Raw genomic sequence first — 18,879 nt, 5'->3', positions numbered from 1 at the left:
GTTATTAAATGAAAAAGAACAGATAAATAGATGGGTGTAATTCTTGACGGAGAAATTTCATGAAACGACTGATGGCGACGAGAGTTTAGAAATAAGCGAACAAAATGTACCTTTGGGTATAAATTTGAACGAAATAACAAAAATAGAAATTATAAAAACAATAACTCAAATCAAAACAAGTAAAGAAAAAAAAAACACCGGGAGTAGATAACACATTGGTGATATACTAAATGCAAATCCAAAACTTATAGCAGAGATATTATATCCCTTACTAAATGAGATATGTAGAGCCTGTGTAGCTAAGTGGATTCACACCACAATGCTTGACCACACGAAGGAAGACTTTGTTTCGAATCTAGTCGGCGACTGGAAGAAATTTTGCTAAGCCTTTTTTCGACCGGTTCCCGAGTTAGTCGATCTCTGGCAGGAGCAAGCGAGTTTTTTCTCCCAGAAACTCAGGTGTTTCGTCCCGTAAACTCAAGATAATCGACCCACATTATTTCAGACATTAAATATATTGTGTTAAGGTTAGGGACCAGGAGATGGCGACACTTGTTAAGCAGCCTCTCTTCGCTGTTTGCCGCTTAATTAGCTTTGGGCCAGCTATCTCTGATTGGGTACTAGCGGAGATTGAACTGCCCGCTCAGTCTCTAAAAGTTAGATAAGGAAACTGCCTCGCCTGGAATAAAAAGGTGTTAGCTGATTTTTTTAAATGAGATATGGCAGAAAGAAGAGTGGCCTAAGGAATGGAATACTGGATTACTGGTTAAATTACCTAAAAAAAGGAATCTATCTGAATGCAAAAATTCAAGAGGCATAACATTGCTGAGTGTTATAAGTACAATACTAGTAAGGATAATATTAGAAAGAATCAAAAGAGGAATAGAAAAAACGACTAAGACCAGATCAGTCAGAATTTAGAGCCAATAGATAATGCACGGACCACATTGCAACTTTACGAATTATCATGGAACAATCATTGGAAGACAAGCTTATATTTAAATTTTATCTATTTTGAGTAAGCTTTCGACAGCATAAACAGATCTTCTCTATGGAAACTACTTAGACATTATGGACTCCTAGGAAAAATAATAAGAATAATTTTAAAAAAATGGATGAAGATTTCGAAATTGAAATAATCCATGGAAATACCATCTCAGAACTATTTAAAACAAAGACAGGAATAAGGCATGGTTGTATACTTTTCCCTACTATCTTCTTAATTATCATAGACTGGGTAATGAGAAATGTATCTTATGGAAATACAAGATTACAATGATTACTTCAAAAACCACTCCACGATCTAGATTTTGCAGACGATATCTGCTTACTTTCACGAAAATACCAACATATAGAACAAAAAACAACACTTTTAGAAACAGCTAAAAAAGTTGGTCTTAGGATAAATAAAACTATGTTGATGAAAATCAATGCAAAGCAAAATAAACAAATAACAATAGAAGATACACCACTTAAAGAAGTAGAACAGTTTGTATACCTTGGTTCAATAGTATCAATAAAAGGAAGAACTACTGGAGATATAAATAAAAAAAACAGCTGGCTTATTAAAATATCTAAGTTCAAGGAACTTAGAAATATTTAGAAAAACAAGAATGTCTCTATAAAAACTAAAATGAGAATATTTAACTCAAATGTAAAGACAGTACTTATGTTTGGATCAGAAACATGGATGCTAAACAAAAAGATAGTTAACAATGTCCAGGTCTTCTTAAACACGTATTTAAGAATGATACTGAGAATATATTGGCCAAAACAAATATCAAATGAAGAACTATGGCAGAGAACAAATCGGAAACCGATATTGTAACAGGCACGCGAAAGGAAATGTAGGTAGTTGGGACATGTGTTGAGGGAAGAGGATAAAATAATAGGTAAAACAGGCACTATATTGAAACCCACAGGGCAAAGGAAGACGGAAAAGGCCAAGAGAAACATGGAAAAGAACAATACTGAAAGAAATAGCAAATATTAATAAAAACTGGAACTAAATAAAAACAGAGTCTGCTGGAAAATTGTGGTGGAAGACTTATGCTCCCAGGTGGAGTGAAGAGTATTAAGTAAGTAACAAATAACGCAGCTTTAAAAACTTATTTTAAGATAACAACGAATGGTCTTACAAAGGAAGACGGAAAAGGCCAAGAGAAACATGGAAAAGAACAATACTGAAAGAAATAGCAAATATTAATAAAAACTGGAAGTAAATAAAAACAGAGTCTGCTGGAAAATTGTGGTGGAAGACCTGTGCTCCCAGGTGGAGTGAAGAGGATTAAGTAAGTAACAAATAACGCAGCTTTAAAAACTTATTTTAAGATAACGAATGGTCTTACAAAGCAGATAGGAAATGCAAGGAAAAAAAACGTCGTTATCGTCATCCGGTAGCATCCTCTAGCAAGAGGGTTGCAGCAGGCAGCTCTTCTCCATTTCTCTCTGTCTGTTGCTTCCATCATTCTTAAACTAGTCCATTCCACGATGTCATTAAACCACTCTCTAGTTGGTCTTCCACGTCTTCTCTTCCCCTCAACTTTCCCTTGTAATATAGTTCTTGTCAGGTGTCTCGAAGAACCTCTCAGAAGATGTCCTGCAAATCTAGTCTTTCTTTGCATAATATTCTTTAACAGTGTTCTTTCCATCCCAACTCGTCTTAAAACTTCTTGATTTGATATTCTTTCTGTATAGCTAATCTTTTCCATCTTTCTATAACACCACATTTCCAATGCATTAATTCTTTCCATATCTCTCTTTCTTAGTGTCCATGACTCACTTCCATAACTTGCAATACTCCAAACTGTTGCTTTAACTATTCCAATAATTATTAAGTAAGTAACAAATAACACAGCTTTAAAAACTTATTTTTAGATAACAACGAATGATCATACAAAGCAGATAGGAAATGCAAGGAAAAAAAACATACAGAGAGAAATTAACATGCGCACAAATGGCGTGAAATAAACTTGGCATTTTATCAATGAGTTGCTAGACTGTGCATCCAATACCATCACCTTTGAAAACAAAAAACACAGCTTCATGAAAAATGCCAATTTTTTCCAACAGCCTGCAAATTACTTTAACAAATACTCTGTAGGTTTCGTTCAAGAAAATACAGAGAAATCTTTATCCACTCACAAAACGTGATTTCCCATTCTGACCACAAGCTAAATACACATTGTAGTTCCCAACTAACTTAAATATGCCAAGCAATTATATTCTTGTTTAATCCTTTATTCAAGTGTATGGCGTTTCCCATAATGTATTACATTACACAAATACACACATGAAATGATATGTGCTTTGCATTATGAGATACTAAGGCAATTAATGTGAAGTCATTAGCTCTATATACAATTAACCTAGTCGTGAATATACTTCAACCAGTTATCAATCAAATTATGGACGGATCGTTCAGAAACTCGCAACATATACAGAAAGCTTACATATCATCCCCAAAGATCAGTATACGTTTCAGAAGAATAAGGGAAGAACATCTCTCTCTCTCTCTCTCTCTCTCTCTCTCTCTCTCTCTCTCTCTCTCTCTCTCTCTCTCTCTCGATAAAAAAAGACATTATCATGGTAGTTTTTATTGACTTGACTAAATCATTAGACACACTCATGCTTGCTTACTTACTCATTCATGGAACTTTATCAGCAAAGTTAACACAAGTTGGAATAGGCGGTCTTCTGCACACATGGTTTCGAAGTTACTTTCAAACAAATTGACTCGAGGCATGTGTTTCAAATTCACATGCCTCGGGTCAATCCACAGCAGGGAGTTATCAGAACCTGTTCTTTTCTATATTCAACACCTGTATGCATAATTTTAATCATCTACTTCTCACAGGAAAAATCATACAATATGCAGGCTGTACAGCTATAGTATCCATCCAACTACTATCTTCATACACCTAAACATTGAGAAGCCAATATTAATGATATTCAGCAATCCACTAAGGCAACCAATTGATAATACTGTAATTATATGACAATCAGACATGCACTCTCCAGCATACAAAACACCACCATCATCACTCGGGTTTAAACAACACGATACACTGAAATTTACCTTGACGCAGATGAATAGCCACATACATCATCTACAAAAGGAATTGCTTATTACCAGCAAACAAGCTCTACAGGATAAAAGACATTGATTCTATGTAAAAATATTAATATACAAAACACTATGCAAAAACATAGTAAGATAGACTATAAAAACTTTCTCATTTTGTGCAATCATTATCATTACAGTATAAAATGATAAAGCTGATCTTTTGAAAACAAAGGGAGGATAGCGTCTTTGTTCAAACTGCAATCGTAGCACAAAAATTACTAACAACAAAATACTTATATCACTATTAAGCTATGCCAAAATACTTATTTAATGCCGAATACAGGATGGATAGAACGACATACTGTATAACAAGAACTCAAACAACTAATTATATCACGTTTTAAATAAAATAATCCCGGTGGAAAGGTCACGCTTAGATTCTGCATTTTAGATATGCTAAACAAACTACCATTTAAAAACAGAAACCTTACAAACTATAGTACCATAAAAAAGCAATTCTTCCTAGTATCCCCTAAAATCATATTGCGACGTGTTACCGAACTGAAAAGTTCAGTGATACTTCTTGTTGACTTATCGGATGATATTAAAAAATCAGGGAGTTTTGAGGGAGCGTATATATATTTGGGGCGAGGAGGATTTGCATAATTTGTTGAGAGAGAGACCTTATTATTATTATAATAGAAAAAAATAAATTTGCTGATACCTTTTATTCTCCAAAGGAAGTAGGCGAGGTTGTTAATTCCTAACTAAATTTTGAAGAGACTGATTAGGCTATCAATAATTTTTAATAGGCAACGGAGAGGAAGATGTACTGCAAACAATGGCCGTCATACATGGTCTATATACACCACAGATGGCGGCTGTGGACTAATTACATGGTTTCAGACAGTAATACATAGTGTTAATGAATGAAACATTAAGTTCTATGGCCGTTTTCCTTGAGTTGCACGATGAAAAATCCCAATTTGAGGCAGGAAAATCCTTTATTTGTCCAAACTCGGGAATTTGTGTAAAATAAGATTAGAAAAATTCCTGTAAGACGATCTTTCCTCGGTTGATTACAGTTATGGACACCTATGCCATTTTCATAAGCCCACTCCTGCCTCTTGAACCTAGCTATTGAAAACAATAAGAAACAGAGCATTAGGAACAAAACACGAGTCTTTTTTTTTTGGAACATAATAGGAACATTGTGTTGCACTAAAAGAAAGGGTGGTTGAACGAAATACATGGGAAATCAAACACGTTACTTATGCAGAATTATATATACGGTATTATTATAGGTTGGGTAATTTTTTTAACAAGATATAATTGGATGGATGTCTCATTTATCCAGGTTTTGTACCAGATAATGGAAATTATGTAATTTTGTGAAATTGTCTAATTATCTAATGTCAAATGATTTCTAACGTCTTCATGTCTAAGTTCGGTATTTATTGTTTTGGTTTGAGGTGAGGAAGTCCTTCTGTGAAACAAACTAAAATGTTACTTTTATAACTTGGTATTTTAAACTCTTCATTACAGTAAGGTAATAATTACTCTAACTTTTTAGCACTTCAGTTGTGTTCCTAATATCTTATGTGTTTGAGTTACAATCCAATATGTACAATTATCTATCATAATTTTTCTTTGTGTGTAATGGTGACCTCAAGATCGACTGGCAGGCACATCATTATTATTAAAAGAAAGAGCCATAAGGCTTCGCTTCGGCGATGTAAAACTACATAGGCAAAGTGGATCCTAGATCCAACATTATTTAAAAGTGGAATGTTTGTAGAAGCCTGTGTAGCTCAGTAGAAGTGGCGTTTCCACTTTATGGTGCTTGACCGCACGAAGAAAGGATTTTGTGGTTCAAATCTTTTCTAAAGGAGAAAAGATTTGAAAAGGGGATAATTTTCTAAGCCTTTTTTCTACCGGCTCCCGAGTTAATCGAACTCTGGCACGGGTTAGCGGGATTTTTCTCCCGGAAACTCGGGTTTTTCGTCCCGTAAACCCAAGAAAATCGACTGTCGAACCCACACTATTTTCAGACATTAAAAATATTGTGTTAGGGTTAGGGACCACGAGATGGTGGTACCATTCTTCTTGTAAGCTGTCAGGTCAACTTAGGAAGCTTTCATAGTTTCTACAAACATTTAGCTTTTAAATAATGTTGGAGCTTTCGAGACTGAGTGGGCAGTTTTGATTTCTTTATTTCACTGTCACAATAAAATGAATGAAATAAATAGTAATAAGATGGCAGCATACTGAATTAGAAGTCTATAGAACACACTTTGTACTACATCTCTTTTTTTTTCACTTTTATAGGGTGTCCCAAAATTCACGCAAGAAGTAATTTTGATAAAAAAAAACAGGTTTTTAATTAAAAATTGTAATTGTAAGTATACAGTATAGGGTTATGCATGGAATCGCATATCGGGTAAATGGCCTCCACGGCTTTGCTGGCACATATGCATTCTTTTGTCGAAATTTTCCATGACCGTTTTGCATAAATGTGGCTGAATTTCGTTGATACAGCGTTCAATTTCCTCCTTTAAGGCGTGGGTGGACGTGGGCTTGTTGGCATAAACCTTAGATTCAAAAAACCCCAAGAAAAAAGTCCAACGGCGTTAAGTCACATGATCTGGGCGGCCAATTCTGATCAACAAAACGAAATTACACGACCAGGAAATGACTCATGCAGTAATTGAATTGTTTCTCGGGCTGTATGGCATGTGGCACCGTCTTGTTGAAACCACATGTCTTCCACATCCATATCTTGCAATTTAGGCACAAAAAACTGGATTATCATGTCGCGATAACGAGCACCATTAACTGTTATTGCCTTACCAGCCGCATTTTGAAGAAAAATGGACCGATGATGCCTCCAGCCCAAAATCCGCACCAAACAGTGACACGTTGTAGATGCATTTGTTTCTCAACAATCACTCGTGGATTTTCTGAACCTTAAATGCGACAATTTTGTCGATTAACGAAGTCATCAAGATGAAAATGAGCCTCATCGCTGAAGATGATTTTGTTCGAAAAATAAGCATCGACTTGTTGTTGTTCCATAATCCAGTCAACGAACTCTCTTCGCTGTGTGTGTGGTCAGTAGGCTTCAGTTCTTGAGTCAATTGAACTTTGTAAGCATAAAGATGCAAATCTTTCGTGAGAATACGCTGTAGAGAGCTTCTCGAAATGCCCAATTCAAGACCACGGTGCCGAATTGATGTTCCTGGACTCTCAGCAACACTCTAACGAACTGCTTCGATGTTTTCTGTTGAACGACTTGTTGAAGGACGGGCAAAGTGTACAAGATCACTAATTGATCCAGTTTCCTTGAATTTTTTAATTAATCTTTCCACAGTTGATGAAGTTAAATCACTATTCCGTCCATATTTTGTACAAACAAAAATTGCGAACTGTAGCTGCCAAACCTTCATTATTTTTAAAATATTGCTCAACAATGAAAATGCGTTGTTCTTTTGTGTAGCGCTCCATTTTTAATAACCCTGTACTGTCACGCTGTCTTTTTTTTTTCTCGTTGGCAACACTTTACCGCACAAATGGCGCTAAATTTAAATATTGTGTAAATTTTGGGACACCCTGTATATAAGAAACTACCAAGTAGTTATTTAATTATTATTATTATTCTTGCACGTGCACCTCCATGGAGTCCTAAGCTTCATCATTGGAGATCCTAACTACCAATGCAATATCTACCATGCCTCTTCTTGAAACCATTAACAGACAATACACACAACTGACTCAGGCAATGCATTTCATTTAACATTCTTCAAGCGAGAAATCTAGTCTTCACGCCGTTGCAAACAACACTCTTCATTAACAGTGCTAACCACACTGTTACTCTTGTTCTTCTCCTCTAGACAAGTGCTGAAGCATTTCCCCTGCATCAATCCTATAGAAGCCTGTAAGTAACTTAAATGTTTCTATCATATCTCCTCCTTCTCTGGCTATCAACCAACTTTTATAATCGACAAATTCTCAATCTATCCTTATAGGAATTATAGGAAGCATTCCACTCATATCTTGGTCACTGACTCTAGGTCCTCTCCACCACGTCCTCATCTCCAAGAAATACAGGTGGCCAGATCTGAGCATAACTCCCATATCTCTGCTGTTAGTGTGTTCAACAATAACAAGTAATCCTGTGAACTACCCTGGTTACTTTAGCACTATGCCATTTAAACTTGTGCTGTTTATCTACTATTACCCACAAATCCCTGGCTTTATCAATTTTCTGGAGTACAGTTCTCTCAATGTGATGCACAACTTGTTTATCTTTGTATCCAAAAATGCATAACTTTACTCTTTCCTACATTAACTTGACATCCATTATGCTTTACTCACACTGTCAGCCTATTTAAAACCACCTTTCTATATCACCTTGATTAAGTATTCATCATCATCATCATCATCATCATCATGCGAATCAAGGATTTAGGCCTAGTATGGCCTGTTCCAGCCTTAGAAGTCATCGTTTAAGAGGACGTGCTGGTTTTCTTTACCTAATGGCTTGTACTTTAAGGCTTGTTTTGGCAATCTTTCTGTTTTCATTCTTTGAACGTGTTCCATCCATTTATGTTTATATTTTTTAATTTTTTCTATTACTGGTTCTTGGTTTAATTCTTTCATAATTTCTTCATTTCTTTTGTGATCAAATAGGGTATACTTTGCAGTTTTTCTCATAAACTTCATTTCTGCTGTTGTTAATCTTTGTTTGTCTTTTTTTTTATTGTCTAGATTTCGCTTCCTTACATTAAGACTGGTAGGGCTAATGTATTGTATACTTTTAGTCTGGTTTGTTTTTGAACTAGGTTTGGTTTAAATATTACCCTATCCAACTTCAGCATCATCATTAGCAAACAACTGAAAATCTCATTTCAAATTATTTCTTATATCATTTATTATTCACACTTAGCTACACATTAGAAAACGCATATAACAGATACTAATTATTTTATAAATTATGGGAAAAAATAAAATAAAATATTTACTAAAGTTAACATCTGACAATTTGAAAATTAGGAAGTCGTTTAATAAAAATGTACAGCTATTTATTTCTTTTTCCCCTGGATGTTATGTTTAACCAGTTTGTGGCTATTAGAGAAATGAATATGACTTATTGCCCTTGATTAAAAAAAAAAAGAAGTTCGCTGACATTTGAAATTTGTTGCACAGTTTAGCTTAAATTAAACGTGGTTCTTCATGCTTTAGTGAGAAGAATATTGTTCTGAAAGATGTCGCTCAAGTAGACGGAAGTCAGCTGTCTTCTGAAAAATCTGTAGTTTGGACGCGTAATATAAGTAAAAAGAAAATGTTATGGTAGCTAAACTTTGCTACTCTTGAAATATCTTTAAAAACAAAGAAAACAGTGTGCCATCTGTATACTTCAAAATAAACCGTGATGTTATAGTTTGCTCATCTCTTTCTGAATTTCCGAATTGGTACTATGTAATTTCTTTTGGGAATATCATATTATGTTATATGTATCTTTCTGTTAAGTAAGTATTCGAATTAATAACAACATTTTCTTGGAATAGTATCAGTTCTGATCTGTTATTGTGATCTCAAATTACCTGATTATGCTTTTGAAGTTTTAATCTTCTCTTACCAGTGAACACGTATATGCATATTTGTTGTGTGCATAAGTGCCTAAGACATACTTATATGCATGTATGTAATAAAACGGAATATATTAAATGATGCTTATTTATGCATACATTTACGTAAGAGGCGTAGGATCGTACGATATACGATACCAGTTTTAAATACACCACTATGCTGGAAATGTTTAGACTTGCATTAGCTAGAAAAGCAGTGCGAGTTGGCGCGATTTTTCCACTTCCTTAAAAGAAGTGCAGTTAAATGATTTGCATTTCTTTTCTGATTTTTATTTTTTACTAAGTTTTATCTTGCTAATCGCAAAATATCTTCATTAGTTCACATTTTAATAGCAGCAAATGATTTTTTACCTCTTCACTTTTTAGTAGACGAAAGCAAAGTGTTGTTTGCACATTACTTATACTATTAATTTAAGAATGTTTAGTACAGAGTTCTGATGCCTTCTAAGGCGCTTCTTTTAGTAATTATAAAATTCCGAATTATATTACTGGTCTCATTTATCTTGCATGTACTGGATGAATGTTCGCACAAAGGAAGAATGTTAGAAATCATTCTAGTAGATGGGGCTCCATTAATAATGAAATATTTGAAGACTTCATGTAGTCTTAATTTTTACTCAAAATCGCTTGTATTCTGACATATTTAACATATGCAAATTTTTGACTTACTCGTATCAAGCCTTAATTTTAAGTAATTATGAAAATGATTTCATTTTCCCCCATTATTTAGTATATTTGAGACCCATTTGTAATATATTTTTATCAGGTTATTTATGTGCTATTAATATCTTGAATTTTTTATTTATGTAATAGAAAAAAGAAAACGTTTTGAGGGTTTATGTTTTTCATTTATGGGAATCTGGCATTGTGAATTTCTTAGGTCAGTCTTGTATACTGTAATTACTGTTTATAGCATTATTGTGATAAGTAATTTATTTTCATACTAGTTAAAATTATTGGCTCATGAATTAATAGTTCATGATATTCAATAGATGTAAGTGTTAGTAAATTTTTTGAAAATATATTCAAATGTCATATGGTTTGCTGTGCATTAAGATAACACATAATCTTCATTTGTTAGGTATAACTTTTGGGATAGACATTCGGTTCACAAACTGAAAGCATTTAGTTCAGTGAATCAAGTAATTAGACAAGGAGTATTTCTGGATTCTAACCTGCTCTGTACCGAATATCTCGCTAATAAGTTTATATCTATACTTTCGAGTATATGACAGAAAATTAACGTTATCAGTGATGTCTTATTTTCGATGTTTTTTTTTTTTTTTGAGCAATTGGTAAATTCTCACTTTTTTTGAGATTTCTTTCATTAGCATTCATTTCATTTTTGCATCATCAGAAGATGATATGGTAGGCATTTATATTCTCATAATAACTTCACATTTTTCTTGTTTTTGCATTTATATTTAATCAGCCAGTAATGTTCTAACATATACTATTCAGGTTTGTTGTCACCTGCTTATGTTTTTCATTATTATTGTTTAAATGATGTTTCATGGTCAGGAAATAGTATAACTTGTTAAAGAATTGTCAGATATAATGGTACTGGCATAGTTCAAGAATTGCATTGTATGTATATAATTTTTTTTTCATCAAGGATTACCCAGAAAACATAAGTATTGCTCACTTGGATGCATCAAATACAGATGTGACACCTCATAGTTATTAATGGCAGATGGCCAATTACAGTACACTGGATTCTTTGGGATAGTAACAATGAAATAAAAGATAGCACCTTAGCTAATACTGCATTTCTCTTATTTAGCGATCTGGAACTGTTTTTCTCTGTGCAGAAGACCACATCAGCAGTCATTTGTGAAAGAGTATAATCCAGAACACATCTAAATCTACTGTGCAATAAAGTATAAGCATAGTCATAAACCACAGCTACAAAACTCATCTTCAGACAACATCCAGCATTTCTTGCTGTTCTAGAACCCAACTGTGTCACTCAATAGGAATTAGTACCTTCTGAAGTTGTGGGAATTAAGTGGAATGGTAATCATGAAAGATATTATTTTGAAAGTAGTCTGTTTACCATAAGTTCATACGAAGGGGTTCTTTTCCATGGCAGGTGCCACAAGTAAACAGGTAAGAAATTTATTTTCATCCATATTGCACATTTCAATGTTAAACTAATAGTTTTCTAAACATTGTACAAAAGGAAAAAACAGTAAGAAACATTCCAATTTAACTAGAAGAGGGCTAGATCCTAAAAATATTTTGCTTTTCATTACTAAATTTTCATGCAAAATAGTTGTCATTACTAAAGAGTCAAAACAGATTGATGGCTTATTGGTTTCTTGAAGTGGGTTTTCATTTAGGCATGTCAATATTTGAGCAACTATTGATAAATATAATAAATCCTCTAACACATTTCATTTCCCAACTGGAGTAGGTGGAGCCTCTCTAGCCCTAACTTTTTGAAGACAGGTGGGCAGCTAGTCTCCATCCTTCATGCCCTCTCTGATAGTGAAGTTGTGCTGTTATTGAACCAAGGCTTTTCAGAGGGGAGAGAGAAAGAAACTGCAGACAACTGCTACCATCTTGTGGCTCTAAATCTTTACACATTTATTATTGTATAATAGTGGAGTTCTGTAGTTGATATTGAGATAGAAAAAAACCTGGTTTCTAGGAAGTTGGAGGAGTCCTACTTACCTATGCCAAACATTGACTAACCAGGGAGCCTGCCAAAAAAAAAAAGCCCTAGAAAAATGCCTCAAGTGAGTGACTAGAATCAAGCCTGAAACAGTTCTTTCTTCAAACAATCCTGAGAAGCAGATGCCATTTACAAAGGGCTCCATAAACTATAATTGTAGTCATTTTAAATTTCTTGATGATAGTTTGCAATGGCATTTAACTTATAATTCAAAGACCTTGGACTCTGCATGTATAATATCACATCCATTGCAAATTAACACTATCGAATCCTTGAGAGAGCATCTTTTGACAGTAATTTTGCCATACTTATGTGGCAGAGCTACTTAGATGTGTTTCTTTCTCCTGCTTATGTGGGAAAGAAACCCATCAATTAAGTCAAATCCTGTTTCTGATGGCAGGAATTAATCTTGTTGGTAGGAATAAGTAAACTAGTCTTAAAGAAGAAAGGATTCCCCTCCCCCCTTCTGGCAACCCAGAATTTATTTCTTATAACCAATCAAACCATTGTAATATGCACTATTCCTATTAGAAAAGGAATGACCAATGAATTATATAGCAAAATGTACTTTGAGAAAAGATAATTTGATTGCAGTAAAGGACTTGGCCTAATATATAAATGGAAGATGGTTATGGATAGCTTTAAGGAAGAAAAAATGGGTTGTGATAAAACAATAATCCTTGGTTTTCATTCAAGGAAATTGTCATTGTACAAATTTTTAAAGGAAGCGGGACTGAGAAATTAATGTCACTTGATGTTATCCTTACTAATTCTTCTTTGAGTGCCATCTCCTATCAGGGGTTAGCGATCACCGTGGCAAATTTTGAGCACACTTCAGCCATTCTGAATAGTCTTTATTATCCTTACTATTATTATTAATAAAGATTCATTGTCATTGCTGGCTTAGTTGGCCAAGCAGATAGCATACCTGCTCTCCAACAGGCTGTATGTTTGAATCCCATTGTGATTATGGATGTTTGTGGATGTCTTTAGGTAGTAGATAATTTTATTTCCCAATGTGAGACCACCACCACTCTGTTTTTATCGAAGTTCCAAAGCAGCTTGAAAAGTTCATGTGTTATCTCTTGAGTAGAGTAGAATAAGATTTTCAAACCATCATCCCACTACTGCACTAGTATTCTATATGTGGACAATTTTTTGTAATAGGAGTCGCATAAAAATACCTATTATTGGTTGTTGATTTTTTAAATACATAATGTATAGCTTGGTTTATTATTATTATTCAGGCCTCCATGGAGTCAAAAGACTCATCGTGGGAGGCGCATTAGCCAGTCAAATCCAATGTTAATCAGTTTATTCTTTCTGCACATCCTTGATGTGTGGAAAGTTGTTCCCCAACCTCTTGTGTATAGACTTATATATAAAAAAAAAATTAGAAACAAGCTATTTATAATTTTTGGTTCTAATTTCAGATTTATTTCGAAAGCGATGCATATATTATTGTTATCATATCATTTATAATTATTTTAAACTTCGCAAACTTTATTTTTGCTTATATGTAGAGGATAATATAAAGTAGGGTATTACCGTGTCCGCACGGTTAGCCTAGTGGCTATGCGCTTCGCAACCATATGCCTGGGGAAGGAGTGTCCTAGGTTCGATTCCCGTCGGAGACGTGAGGAGCTGAAGGATCTTCCTCAGCCATAGCCAAGTTAGCCAGTCTTGGGCGTGGACAGCAGGGTTTTTTCCTCAGTTTATTCTGAGGTTTTTCATCCCGCAAAGCAGGCAAACTGGCCTTGAGAACTTAACACTACAGACCATAGGATATACCGGGGCATAGGGCTGACCACCTTATCCTGTAAACGGATAGAGGTCCGATGATCAATGGACCCTCGACACCGCAAGGTAACAGAGGGTATAAAGAAGATGAGATGAGTATTACCGTTATTGGGCAACCCAGACTTCAGTAATTAATCAAATAGTTTTAAGAATAGTATACACTCTAAATTGACTTTCATATAGTTATTTATCAGTCTTTGATATGGTCATAAGGTTTATATGACCGTCCTGTCACAGCAGTTTCAGTTCACTTTGCACTTGATCAGTGCATTTCACTTACTTGCTATTACTCAACATATCAAAAAAAAATACTCCTTTATTTTGACACAGAACTCTATAATAATTTTTTTTTTTGTCTATACCATCTTTCTTTTAGCCTTTGCACATTATTCCTCAACTCTGATTTCATAGCCTAACATTTGAGTCCAATTTGTTATCCCCCCTCTCCAAAGCATGTGATTAATATGCGTACAGTTGTCGAGCTGAAGTATGAATATTTTACACAATGGGAGAACAGCAGCATTGCTTCCAATTGTTTGCTCATTTTATTATCGTAGTAACTCCATGTTTTCTGTTTTTGCAGTGGGCAAAAATAATGCAATGGACAATATATAAAAATTGCAGTGATTTTCAGCCCTTATCTGTCTACTTCCTTCTGAAGAAATGCAACACGTGCATTATCCCCCTCCCCAACATTACACCATATGAAGACAACAGAGCATCTTTCATTAGATGCAATGAGTGGCAAATTTATTAGAAATACTGATACTGAAATGTATTTTATCACTGAAGATATATCAAGCGATAAAATCTTGTAGTGGTTTTATTTCATTTTTTTTTGCTAGATTACTGGTTGTTTATTATATCCTGTTTTGAATGGTCTGACGTGGTACATGCGTACATTTCTTCACAGTCCCTACTTTAGACTTTACAATCTCCACTGTCCACTGAATATAGCTTAGCATACCATAGTGCCTTTCTCTTGAAAAACCCAGCTTCTGAACCACATATATCTTTACCTGGATTGAAGTTTGTTTTTTTCTCCCCATTAGAGAAATTCAGAGAGTAACTCCTCAGACATACAAATTGGTAATTGAAAGACATTTCTCTTTCAATTTTTGTTATAAAATGCAATTAAATGCTAAAACAAGGTTGTGCCTTTTCCTTTAACTAACCTATGTTTGTTGCAGCGCTATCTGTATTTCTTCTTCTTCTTATTATTATTACCCCAAGACCTCATGGAGTCAGACTCATTTGGGAGGTCCTTTTATCACACACATATCATCATACCATGTCTTAAACACACTCAAACTCCTTGCAGACACCACACTCTCAGGCAAGGCATTCCAATCATTCACAACTCTGCATGAAAAAACCTGCCTACTCACACCCTCTTTATACAGTTTCCAGGGTGACCTCTGGTCCCCCCCCCCCCGATCTCCCACTATTCTCTGTAGAACTTCTCTACCATTAATCTTATAACAACCCCTTACCAACTTATAGGGTCTCTTATCATATCTCCCCTCTTCCTCCTCTCCACCAGACTCTGCAAATTACATCTTCTCAATCTTTCCTCATACTCAACATTCTAGAGGTCAGAAACTACCTTAGTCAGTCGCCTTTGGAACCTTTCCAACATCTCTTCATTCTTCTGAAAACCTGGTGACCAAATCTGGGCACAATAGTCCATGTGTGGCCTAATCAAAGTGGAACAAGAATCTCCCTACTTCTACACGTCAGTGTCCCCCTAAATTTTAGATCCTTATCTACTATCACCCCCAGATCTCTTATTTCCTTTACCTCCAACAATATATTCTCACCAAGCATAAATTCTGCATCCCATCTTTGTTTTCCAAATTTTAAAACCTTACATTTTGCAACATTGAACTTGCATCCCCAATTCCGTGATCAATCGCTTATCATGCATCTATTCACCTCTGATACCTTCAGATACCTTGTCACTCCCAGGACCATATATATCCCTTAGTGTTATCATTCTGAGATGGCTCTCTCTCCCCAAAACTGCAGAATTCATTTTATTAGTTATAGGATAATTTCTCTTTTTACCTTGTATTTCTCTAGTCTCATGGTAAACTTTAGTAATACCAGATCAGTGTATTAATTAGTTCAATCCTTGTCATCAACTAGAACTTTTTTTCTAGACCCCCCCCCACTTTTTAGCATAAGTAAGTAGTTTTTAATCTCATAACTCAGTAAATCAACTGTAAAGCATCTTGTTGTTTGACCTTATATCAAACAACTCCAGAACTTGGTGCCATCTCTTTTATTCTTCTGCTCTTACATTCTTTTCTGTACAACCTTCTCTTCTCTCTTGACCATAAGATTCTAAATTTTCCATGCTACTATTTGCAAATTGATTCAATCACAGCTACAGACTTCTTATTTCTGACTTTGAATTTGAAAGAAATATAACCCATTTGAGCTTATTAGCAGCCTTAGATACATCATTATTATCTTTCCCTTGCTTTTTCATTTATATAACCATCACAATATCATATCAATCATGTGTGGTATGTATGTGCACTTAAATTACTATTAATCTTTCTATTGTTCCCCTTCAGACATTTTACTTTCTTTCATCCTGTTGCACAAATTAATCTTTATCACCTCCCCAGTAACTGTTAGAGTATACCTTCAAGCAGTGTGTTAGGTATTATGACAATCTAACTCAATTAAGAGTTCATGACCAGTTTTTTAATAAAACTTTCTTACTAAGTTGGTCTTTTGTGAGGTCTCTGATTTGATCAGCTCTTACCATTTGATCTTATCACACATCAATCTACCTATATTTTGATCCAGCCTATTGGCATATCTTTCATATCTCATTCTAAGTGGACATAAATTTTAGATTAGCTCTGTTTTTATATGCTGAAATATTAATAGTGTTGTTCTTTTCCTATATTTTCATTTTTAATATGACTTTGCCATTGTTGCCACCTATTCATTCTGAATTTTCTCAGATCTGCCTATCTTTAGTCTGCTAAGTTGTTTTGCTTCTAACCAAGTTTTCCAGTCCATCAGATTATCATCTTTACTGCTGGCCAAGTATAAATTGATTTCTTTTATTTAACATACATCGATCCAGCTAGCTTCCATCCATATCAGCCTTACTGTTTTTTGTCCCCATGTTTAATTTGCCAAGCTAAATAGTTAAAAGTGTAACCTGTTATAAATTCAGTATTCCAACTGTATTTCATATTGTCTCTACTATCCTTGCATGATTTCATCTTTTTTTTTTCTTCTTTTTTTTTTTTTTTTTTAAATATTTTTGCAAATTTTATATGCATCCCATATGTGCACATGGATTATAGTCATGAATATGTCCCAGCCATATGCCGATCCCAGATAAAATTGGGATGGGGAAAGCAATGATGAACCACCCTGTAAAAAAAAAAAAAAAAAAAAAAAAAAAAAAAAAAAAAAAAAAAATATCTCGCCAGGAACACTTTGTGGGCAATGCCTATAAAATCACCTAAGGTCAGAAATGACTGAAGGAGAAAACCATCACCATCGTATATGTGAGAGTAGAGGAACTTATAGTACATGGTTGCCATTTGTGGTATGCGAGGATTGAAAAAGAAGAAATATTGACAATATTCTTGAAGAGTTGGAAATCTCTTTTCTGTCCAAACACATAAACATATTTCTCATTTATTCTACCTACTTCATGAGGAAGGCTGTTTTCTGGAGGCCAGAAGTAGGTAGAATAAAGGAGAAGTATGTTCATGTGTTTGCATTTGGACAGAAAAGAGATTGATATTGTGCAGCTGCCGTTAATAGCTACCACAGAAAGTGGAGAAATTATGGTTGCCAGTTCAGTGCAGCGTAATCATAGAAGTACCTGTTTAAAAAAAAAAAAAAAAAAAAACCTGAAATAGTTTGAGATAGTGGTTGAAGTGAGCACTCAGGCATTGCATTCCAACTACCTACCACCTTCCTTGTACAGCTTCTAGGTATAGCCTGTTGTCCTCTTGCCACCCTTTCTCCATTTATGAAAAACCTCAACCACATTGATCTAGAAATAATCCCTTACCAGCTTTGTCTTAATCATATCCCTCCAACTTCCTTCTTCTATCCACCAGACTCTGTAAATTGCATATCTTCGATCTGTCTTCAGCATTCCAGAAATCAGCAACAACATTAGTCAGGTGTCATGGGATCCTTGCAAACCAGGTGACCAAATGTACTCACTGTTGTCAATGTGTTCTGATCAAAGCATTATACAGTGGAATGAGGACATCCTTATTTCTACACATCATTGCCGTAATTTGCTGTGCTATCTTCATAATTTCAGAAATTTGTCCATGAAACTTCAGGTCCTTGTGTACTATCAACTCTATATACCACATCTCTGCCTCCTCTGATGAGTTCTCCTCACCAATTGCATACTCTGCATTTCCCATCTGTTTCCCAAATTTTAAAATCTCATACTTTGCAACTGGGAACCCCACTCATTTTGGCTGGTCTATTCACGTCCTCTTGTAAAGCTACATCTGCTCTACTGCTCAGTTGTCAACTTTGTATTATTTGCAAAAAATGCATATTGCCATTCAAACCTTCTCCAGTATCATTAACCTTCAAGTTAAACAACAGCAGCTCAGCACAGATCTTTGGGACACTGGTGACTTTACTTTTTTGGAATGTTGCTCCCTCATACAAAACTTGCT

General features: G+C 34.8%; 1 protein-coding gene across 2 annotated transcripts in view; it reads left to right on the top strand.

Annotated features, from left to right (window-relative positions):
* The first annotated feature begins 9,352 nt into the window (after nucleotides 1-9,352).
* Mvb12 (multivesicular body subunit 12-like Mvb12) overlaps nucleotides 9,353-18,879 on the top strand; it is a 171,363-nt gene continuing 161,836 nt past the window's right edge. Inside the window, exons 1-2 of one of the 2 annotated variants that reach the window (XM_090395250.1) lie at nucleotides 9,353-9,594; nucleotides 11,498-11,823. The gene's annotated coding sequence lies outside the window, so the exon portion shown is untranslated. The remainder of the gene's footprint in view (nucleotides 9,595-11,497; nucleotides 11,824-18,879) is intronic. The other variant, XM_090395241.1, reaches the window with a different exon arrangement.

This window comes from Typopeltis vanoorti, chromosome 1, assembly GCF_054136105.1.
Source record: "Typopeltis vanoorti isolate ZY-2024b chromosome 1, IOZ_Tvanoo_1.0, whole genome shotgun sequence".
NCBI classification, from domain to species: domain Eukaryota; kingdom Metazoa; phylum Arthropoda; class Arachnida; order Uropygi; family Thelyphonidae; genus Typopeltis; species Typopeltis vanoorti.
This window is presented reverse-complemented; position numbering and strand designations above follow the sequence as displayed.